The following is a 9,947-nucleotide window of genomic DNA, read 5'->3' as shown; positions in this document are numbered from 1 at the left end:
GCTCAGGTTAACTTTTTTTTTCCAAAGGTAATTTCAGCCATTTTGTATCAATACCGTTGATTACATATTGTATATTAAAAAATTTCTCTTTAATATATTTTTAACAGCAGCGCACCCTGAGGCTCTCCACATCTAATACTCTGCACCCTGAGGCTCTCCACATCTAATACCCTGCACCCTGAGGCTCTCCACATCTAATACCCTGCACCCTGAGGCTCTCCACATCTAATACCCTGCACCCTGAGGCTCTCCACATCTAATACCCTGCACCCTGAGGCTCTCCACATCTAATACCCTGCACCCTGAGGCTCTCCACATCTAATACTCTGCACCCTGAGGCTCTCCACATCTAATACTCTGCACCCTGAGGCTCTCCACATCTAATACCCTGCACCCTGAGGCTCTCCACATCTAATACTCTGCACCCTGAGGCTCTCCACATCTAATACCCTGCACCCTGAGGCTCTCCACATCTAATACCCTGCACCCTGAGGCTCTCCACATCTAATACTCTGCACCCTGAGGCTCTCCACATCTAATACTCTGCACCCTGAGGCTCTCCACATCTAATACTCTGCACCCTGAGGCTCTCCACATCTAATACTCTGCACCCTGAGGCTCTCCACATCTAATACTCTGCACCCTGAGGCTCTCCACATCTAATACTCTGCACCCTGAGGCTCTCCACATCTAATACTCTGCACCCTGAGGCTCTCCACATCTAATACTCTGCACCCTGAGGCTCTCCACATCTAATACTCTGCACACCGCACCCTGAGGCTCTCCACATCTAATACTCTGCACCCTGAGGCTCTCCACATCTAATACTCTGCACCCTGAGGCTCTCCACATCTAATACTCTGCACACTGCACCCTGAGGCTCTCCACATCTAATACTCTGCACCCTGAGGCTCTCCACATCTAATACTCTGCACCCTGAGGCTCTCCACATCTAATACTCTGCACCCTGAGGCTCTCCACATCTAATACTCTGCACCCTGAGGCTCTCCACATCTAATACTCTGCACCCTGAGGCTCTCCACATCTAATACTCTGCACACCGCACCCTGAGGCTCTCCACATCTAATACTCTGCACCCTGAGGCTCTCCACATCTAATACTCTGCACACTGCACCCTGAGGCTCTCCACATCTAATACTCTGCACCCTGAGGCTCTCCACATCTAATACTCTGCACCCTGAGGCTCTCCACATCTAATACTCTGCACCCTGAGGCTCTCCACATCTAATACTCTGCACACCGCACCCTGAGGCTCTCCACATCTAATACCCTGCACACTGCACCCTGAGGCTCTCCACATCTAATACTCTGCACACCGCACCCTGAGGCTCTCCACATCTAATACTCTGCACCCTGAGGCTCTCCACATCTAATACTCTGCACACTGCACCCTGAGGCTCTCCACATCTAATACTCTGCACCCTGAGGCTCTCCACATCTAATACTCTGCACCCTGAGGCTCTCCACATCTAATACTCTGCACCCTGAGGCTCTCCACATCTAATACTCTGCACACCGCACCCTGAGGCTCTCCACATCTAATACCCTGCACACTGCACCCTGAGGCTCTCCACATCTAATACTCTGCACACCGCACCCTGAGGCTCTCCACATCTAATACTCTGCACCCTGAGGCTCTCCACATCTAATACTCTGCACACCGCACCCTGAGGCTCTCCACATCTAATACCCTGCACCCTGAGGCTCTCCACATCTAATACCCTGCACACTGCACCCTGAGGCTCTCCACATCTAATACTCTGCACACTGCACCCTGAGGCTCTCCACATCTAATACTCTGCACCCTGAGGCTCTCCACATCTAATACTCTGCACCCTGAGGCTCTCCACATCTAATACTCTGCACCCTGAGGCTCTCCACATCTAATACTCTGCACCCTGAGGCTCTCCACATCTAATACTCTGCACCCTGAGGCTCTCCACATCTAATACTCTGCACACCGCACCCTGAGGCTCTCCACATCTAATACTCTGCACACCGCACCCTGAGGCTCTCCACATCTAATACTCTGCACCCTGAGGCTCTCCACATCTAATACTCTGCACCCTGAGGCTCTCCACATCTAATACTCTGCACCCTGAGGCTCTCCACATCTAATACTCTGCACACCGCACCCTGAGGCTCTCCACATCTAATACCCTGCACACTGCACCCTGAGGCTCTCCACATCTAATACTCTGCACACTGCACCCTGAGGCTCTCCACATCTAATACTCTGCACCCTGAGGCTCTCCACATCTAATACCCTGCACCCTGAGGCTCTCCACATCTAATACCCTGCACACTGCACCCTGAGGCTCTCCACATCTAAGACTCTGCACCCTGAGGCTCTCCACATCTAATACCCTGCACACTGCACCCTGAGGCTCTCCACATCTAATACTCTGCACCCTGAGGCTCTCCACATCTAATACTCTGCACCCTGAGGCTCTCCACATCTAATACCCTGCACCCTGAGGCTCTCCACATCTAATACTCTGCACCCTGAGGCTCTCCACATCTAATACCCTGCACACTGCACCCTGAGGCTCTCCACATCTATTACCCTGCACACTGCACCCTGAGGCTCTCCACATCTAATACCCTGCACCCTGAGGCTCTCCACATCTAATACTCTGCACCCTGAGGCTCTCCACATCTAATACCCTGCACCCTGAGGCTCTCTACATCTAATACTCTGCACACTGCACCCTGAGGCTCTCCACATCTATTACCCTGCACACTGCACCCTGAGGCTCTCCACATCTATTACCCTGCACACTGCACCCTGAGGCTCTCCACATCTAATACTCTGCACACTGCACCCTGAGGCTCTCCACATCTATTACCCTGCACACTGCACCCTGAGGCTCTCCACATCTATTACCCTGCACACTGCACCCTGAGGCTCTCCACATCTAATACTCTGCACCCTGAGGCTCTCCACATCTAATACCCTGCACCCTGAGGCTCTCCACATCTAATACCCTGCACACTGCACCCTGAGGCTCTCCACATCTATTACCCTGCACACTGCACCCTGAGGCTCTCCACATCTATTACCCTGCACACTGCACCCTGAGGCTCTCCACATCTATTACCCTGCACACTGCACCCTGAGGCTCTCCACATCTATTACCCTGCACACCGCACCCTGAGGATCTCCACATCTAATACCCTGCACCCTGAGGCTCTCCACATCTAATACCCTGCACACTGCACCCTGAGGCTCTCCACATCTAATACACTGCACCCTGAGGCTCTCCACATCTAATACACTGCACCCTGAGGCTCTCCACATCTAATACTCTGCACCCTGAGGCTCTCCACATCTAATACTCTGCACCCTGAGGCTCTCCACATCTAATACCCTGCACCCTGAGGCTCTCCACATCTAATACCCTGCACACTGCACCCTGAGGCTCTCCACATCTAATATCCTGCACCCTGAGGCTCTCCACATCTAATACTCTGCACCCTGAGGCTCTCCACATCTAATACCCTGCACCCTGAGGCTCTCCACATCTAATACCCTGCACACTGAGGCTCTCCACATCTAATACCCTGCACCCTGAGGCTCTCCACATCTAATACCCTGCACCCCGAGGCTCTCCACATCTAATACTCTGCACCCTGAGGCTCTCCACATCTAATACTCTGCACCCTGAGGCTCTCCACATCTAATACCCTGCACCCTGAGGCTCTCCACATCTAATACTCTGCACCCTGAGGCTCTCCACATCTAATACCCTGCACCCTGAGGCTCTCCACATCTAATACCCTGCACCCTGAGGCTCTCCACATCTAATACTCTGCACCCTGAGGCTCTCCACATCTAATACTCTGCACCCTGAGGCTCTCCACATCTAATACCCTGCACCCTGAGGCTCTCCACATCTAATACCCTGCACCCTGAGGCTCTCCACATCTAATACCCTGCACACCGCACCCTGAGGCTCTCCACATCTAATACCCTGCACACTGCACCCTGAGGCTCTCCACATCTAATACCCTGCACACTGCACCCTGAGGCTCTCCACATCTAATACCCTGCACACCGCAACCTGAGGCTCTCCACATCTAACATCGTGCACACTGCACCCTGAGGCTCTCCACATCTAACACCCTGCACACCGCACCCTGAGGCTCTCCACATCTAATACACTGCACCCTGAGGCTCTCCACATCTAATACACTGCACCCTGAGGCTCTCCACATCTAATACCCTGCACACTGCACCCTGAGGCTCTCACCATCTAATACCCTGCACACTGCACCCTGAGGCTCTCCACATCTAATACCCTGCACACTGCACCCTGAGGCTCTCCACATCTAATACCGCACCCTGAGGCTCTCCACATCTAATACCCTGCACACTGCACCCTGAGGCTCTCCACATCTAATACCCTGCACACCGCACCCTGAGGCTCTCCACATCTAATACCCTGCAACACCGCACCCTGAGGCTCTCCACATCTAACACCCTGCACACTGCACCCTGAGGCTCTTCACATATAATACCCTGCACCCTGAGGCTCTCCACATCTAATACCCTGCAACACCGCACCCTGAGGCTCTCCACATCTAATACCCTGCACACTGCACCCTGAGGCTCTCCACATCTAATACCCTGCACACTGCACCCTGAGGCTCTCCACATCTAACACACTGCACCCTGAGGCTCTCCACATCTAATACCCTGCACACTGCACCCTGAGGCTCTCCACATCTAATACCCTGCACCCTGAGGCTCTCCACATCTAATACCCTGCACACTGCACCCTGAGGCTCTACACATCTAACACCCTGCACACTGCACCCTGAGGCTCTCCACATCTAATACCCTGCACACCGCACCCTGAGGCTCTACACATCTAATACCCTGCACACTGCACCCTGAGGCTCTCCACATCTAATACCCTGCACCCTGAGGATCTCCACATCTAATACCCTGCACCCTGAGGCTCTCCACATCTAATACCCTGCACACTGCACCCTGAGGCTCTCTACATCTAACACACTGCACCCTGAGGCTCTCCACATCTAATACCCTGCACACTGCGGCTCTCCACATCTAACACCCTGCACACTGCACCCTGAGGCTCTCTACATCTAACACACTTCACCCTGAGGCTCTCCACATCTAATACCCTGCACACCGCACCCTGAGGCTCTCCACATCTAATACCCTGCACACCGCACCCTGAGGCTCTCCACATCTAATACCCTGCACACCGCACCCTGGGGCTCTCCACATCTAATACCCTGCACACTGCACCCTGAGGCTCTCCACATGTAATACCCTGCACACCGCACCCTGAGGCTCTCCACATCTAACACACTGCACCCTGAGGCTCTCCACAACTGGATTAGCTGGAGGAGAAGAGGAGACAACTGGATCCTCTGGAGGAGAAGAGGAGATAACTGAGTCAGCTGGAGGGGAAGAGAAGCCAACAAGATCAGCTGGAGGGGAAGAGGAGCCAACAAGATCAGCTGGAGGAGAAGAGGAGATAACTGAGTCAGCTGGAGGGGAAGAGGAGCCAACAAGATCATCTGGAGGAGAAGAGACAACAGGATCAGTTGGAGGAGAAGAGGAGACAACAGGATCAGCTGGAGGAGAAGAGGAGACAACTGGATCAGCTGGAGGAGAAGAGGAGACAACAGGATCAGCTGGAGGGAAGGAGGCGAAAAATGGAGAAGCTGGAGGAGAAGAATAGACAACTGGATCAGCTGGAGGAGAAGAATAGACAACTGTATCAGCTGGAGGAGAAGAGGAGACAACAGGATCAGCTGGAGGAGAAGAGGAGACAACATTATCAGCTGGTGGAGAAGAGGAGACAACAAGATCAGCTGGAGGAGAAGAGGAGACAACTGGATCAGCTGGAGGAGAAGAGAAGACAACTGGATCAGCTGGAGGAGAAGAATAGACAACTGTATCAGCTGGAGGAGAAGAGGAGACAACTGGATCAGCTGGAGGAGAAGAGGAGACAACTTTATCAGCTGGTGGAGGAGACAACAAGATCAGCTGGAGGAGAAGAGGAGACAACTGGATCAGCTGGAGGAGAAGAGAAGACAACTGGATCAGCTGGAGGAGAAGAGGAGACAACAGGATCAGCTGGAGGGAAGGAGGCGGAAAATGGAGAAGCTGGAGGAGAAGAATAGACAACTGGATCAGCTGGAGGAGAAGAATAGACAACTGGATCAGCTGGAGGAGAAGAGGAGACAACTGGATCAGCTGGAGGAGAAGAGGAGACAACTGGATCAGCTGTAGGAGAAGAGGAGACAACTGGATCAGCTGGAGGAGAAGAGGAGACAACTTTATCAGCTGGTGGAGAAGAGGAGACAACTGGATCACCTGGAGGAGGAGAGGAGACAACTGGATCAGCTGGAGGGGAAGAGGAGACAACTGGATCAGCTGGAGGAGAAGAGGAGACAACTGGGATCAGCTGGAGAAGAGGAGACAACTGTATCAGATGGAGGGGAAGAGGAGACAACCGGGTCACCTGGAGAAGAATAGTCCTGCCGGCGCCCTAATGAGAGTGGGGGGGACCATACAGGGACCATATCATATGTCACATACACATCCTCACTTATATTATACAGGGGCTATAGGATATCATGTCACATATATACTCTCTCCAGTCACATTTACAGTCTCTCCAGGCACATATATACTCTCTCCAGTCACATACTCTCTCCAGTCACATATACAGTCTCTCCAGTCACATATATACTCTCTCCAGTCACATATATACTCTCTCCAGTCACATACTCTCTCCAGTCACATATACAGTCTCTCCAGTCACATATACAGTCTCTCCAGTCACATATATAATCTCTCCAGTCACATACAGTCTCTCAGTCACATATATAATCTCTCCAGTCACATACAGTCTCTCCAGTCACATATACAGTCTCTCCAGTCACATACACCATCTCTCCAGTCACATATATAATCTCTCCAGTCACATATATACTCTCTCCAGTCACATATATAATCTCTCCAGTCACTTATACAGTCTCTCCAGTCACATATATAATCTCTCCAGTCACTTATACAGTCTCTCCAGTCACTTATACAGTCTCTCCAGTCACATACAGTCTCTCCAGTCACATACACCATCTCTCCAGTCACATATATAATCTCTCCAGTCACATACAGTCTCTCCAGTCACATACACCATCTCTCCAGTCACATATATAATCTCTCCAGTCCCTTATACAGTCTCTCCAGTCACATATATAATCTCTCCAGTCACATACAGTCTCTCCAGTCACATATATAATCTCTCCAGTCACATATACAGTCTCTCCAGTCACATATATAATCTCTCCAGTCACATATATAATCTCTCCAGTCACATATACAGTCTCTCCAGTCACATATACAGTCTCTCCAGTCACATATACAGTCTCTCCAGTCACATATATACTCTCTCCAGTCACATATATAATCTCTCCAGTCACTTATACAGTCTCTCCAGTCACATATATACTCTCTCCAGTCACATATACAATCTCTCCAGTCACTTATACAGTCTCTCCAGTTACATATATACTCTCTCCAGTCACATATATAATCTCTCCAGTCACTTATACAGTCTCTCCAGTCACATATATACTCTCTCCAGTCACATATATACTCTCTCCAGTCACATACAGTCTCTCCAGTCACATATATACTCTCTCCAGTCACATAGTCTCTCCAGTCACATATATACGCTATCCAGTCACATATAGTCTCTCCAGTCACATATATATACGCTATCCAGTCACATATATACGCTATCCAGTCACATATAGTCTCTCCAGTCACATATATACGCTATCCAGTCACATATATACTCTCTCCAGTCACATATATACGCTATCCAGTCACATATATAATCTCTCCAGTCACTTATACAGTCTCTCCAGTCACATATATACTCTCTCCAGTCACATATATAATCTCTCCAGTCACATATATACTCTCTCCAGTCACATATATACTCTCTCCAGTCACATACAGTCTCTCCAGTCACATATATAATCTCTCCAGTCACATATATAGTCTCTCCAGTCACTTATATAATCTCTCCAGTCACATATATAATCTCTCCAGTCACTTATACAGTCTCTCCAGTCACATATATACTCTCTCCAGTCACAAATATACTCTCTCCAGTCACATATATAATCTCTCGTCACATATATACTCTCTCCAGTCACAAATATACTCTCTCCAGTCACATATATACTCTCTCCAGTCACATATATAATCTCTCCAGTCACATACAGTCTCTCCAGTCACATATATACTCTCTCCAGTGACATATATACTCTCTCCAGTCACATACAGTCTCTCCAGTCACATATATACGCTATCCAGTCACATATATACTCTCTCCAGTCACATATATACGCTATCCAGTCACATATATAATCTCTCCAGTCACTTATACAGTCTCTCCAGTCACATATATAATCTCTCCAGTCACTTATACAGTCTCTCCAGTCACATATATAATCTCTCCAGTCACATACAGTCTCTCCAGTCACATATATACTCTCTCCAGTGACATATATACTCTCTCCAGTCACATACAGTCTCTCCAGTCACATATATACGCTATCCAGTCACATATATACTCTCTCCAGTCACATATATACGCTATCCAGTCACATATATAATCTCTCCAGTCACTTATACAGTCTCTCCAGTCACATATATACTCTCTCCAGTCACATATATAATCTCTCCAGTCACATACAGTCTCTCCAGACACATATATACTCTCTCCAGTGACATATATACTCTCTCCAGTCACATACAGTCTCTCCAGTCACATATATACGCTATCCAGTCACATATATACTCTCTCCAGTCACATATATACGCTATCCAGTCACATATATAATCTCTCCAGTCACTTATACAGTCTCTCCAGTCACATATATACTCTCTCCAGTCACATATATAATCTCTCCAGTCACATACAGTCTCTCCAGTCACATATATAATCTCTCCAGTCACATATACAGTCTCTCCAGTCACATATATAATCTCTCCAGTCACATATACAGTCTCTCCAGTCACATATACAGTCTCTCCAGTCACATATATAATCTCTCCAGTCACATATATACTCTCTCCAGTCATACAGTCTCTCCAGTCACACATATAGTCTCTCCAGTCACATGCAGTCTCTCCAGTCACATATATGATCTCTCCAGTCACTTATACAGTTTCTCCAGTCACATATATACTCTCTCCAGTCACATACAGTCTCTCCAGTCACATATATATGCTATCCAGTCACATATATACTCTCTCCAGTCACATAGTCTCTCCAGTCACATATATACGCTATCCAGTCACATATAGTCTCTCCAGTCACATATATACGCTATCCAGTCACATATATACGCTATCCAGTCACATATATACGCTATCCAGTCACATATATACTCTCTCCAGTCACATATATAATCTCTCCAGTCACATATATACTCTCTCCAGTCACATATATACTCTCTCCAGTCACATACAGTCTCTCCAGTCACATATATAATCTCTCCAGTCACATATATACTCTCTCCAGTCACATACAGTCTCTCCAGTCACATATATAATCTCTCCAGTCACATATATAATCTCTCCAGTCACATACAGTCTCTCCAGTCACATATATAATCTCTCCAGTCACATATATAATCTCTCCAGTCACATATATACTCTCTCCGGTCACATATATACTCTCTCCAGTCACATACAGTCTCTCCAGTCACATATATAGTCTCTCCAGTCACATATATAATCTCTCCAGTCACATATATAATCTCTCCAGTCACATATATAATCTCTCCAGTCACATATATACTCTCTCCAGTCACATATATACTCTCTCCAGTCACATACAGTCTCTCCAGTCACATATATAATC

This window comes from Hyla sarda, unplaced genomic scaffold (assembly GCF_029499605.1).
Source record: "Hyla sarda isolate aHylSar1 unplaced genomic scaffold, aHylSar1.hap1 scaffold_601, whole genome shotgun sequence".
Classification (NCBI taxonomy): Eukaryota; Metazoa; Chordata; class Amphibia; order Anura; family Hylidae; genus Hyla; species Hyla sarda.
This window is presented reverse-complemented; position numbering follows the sequence as displayed.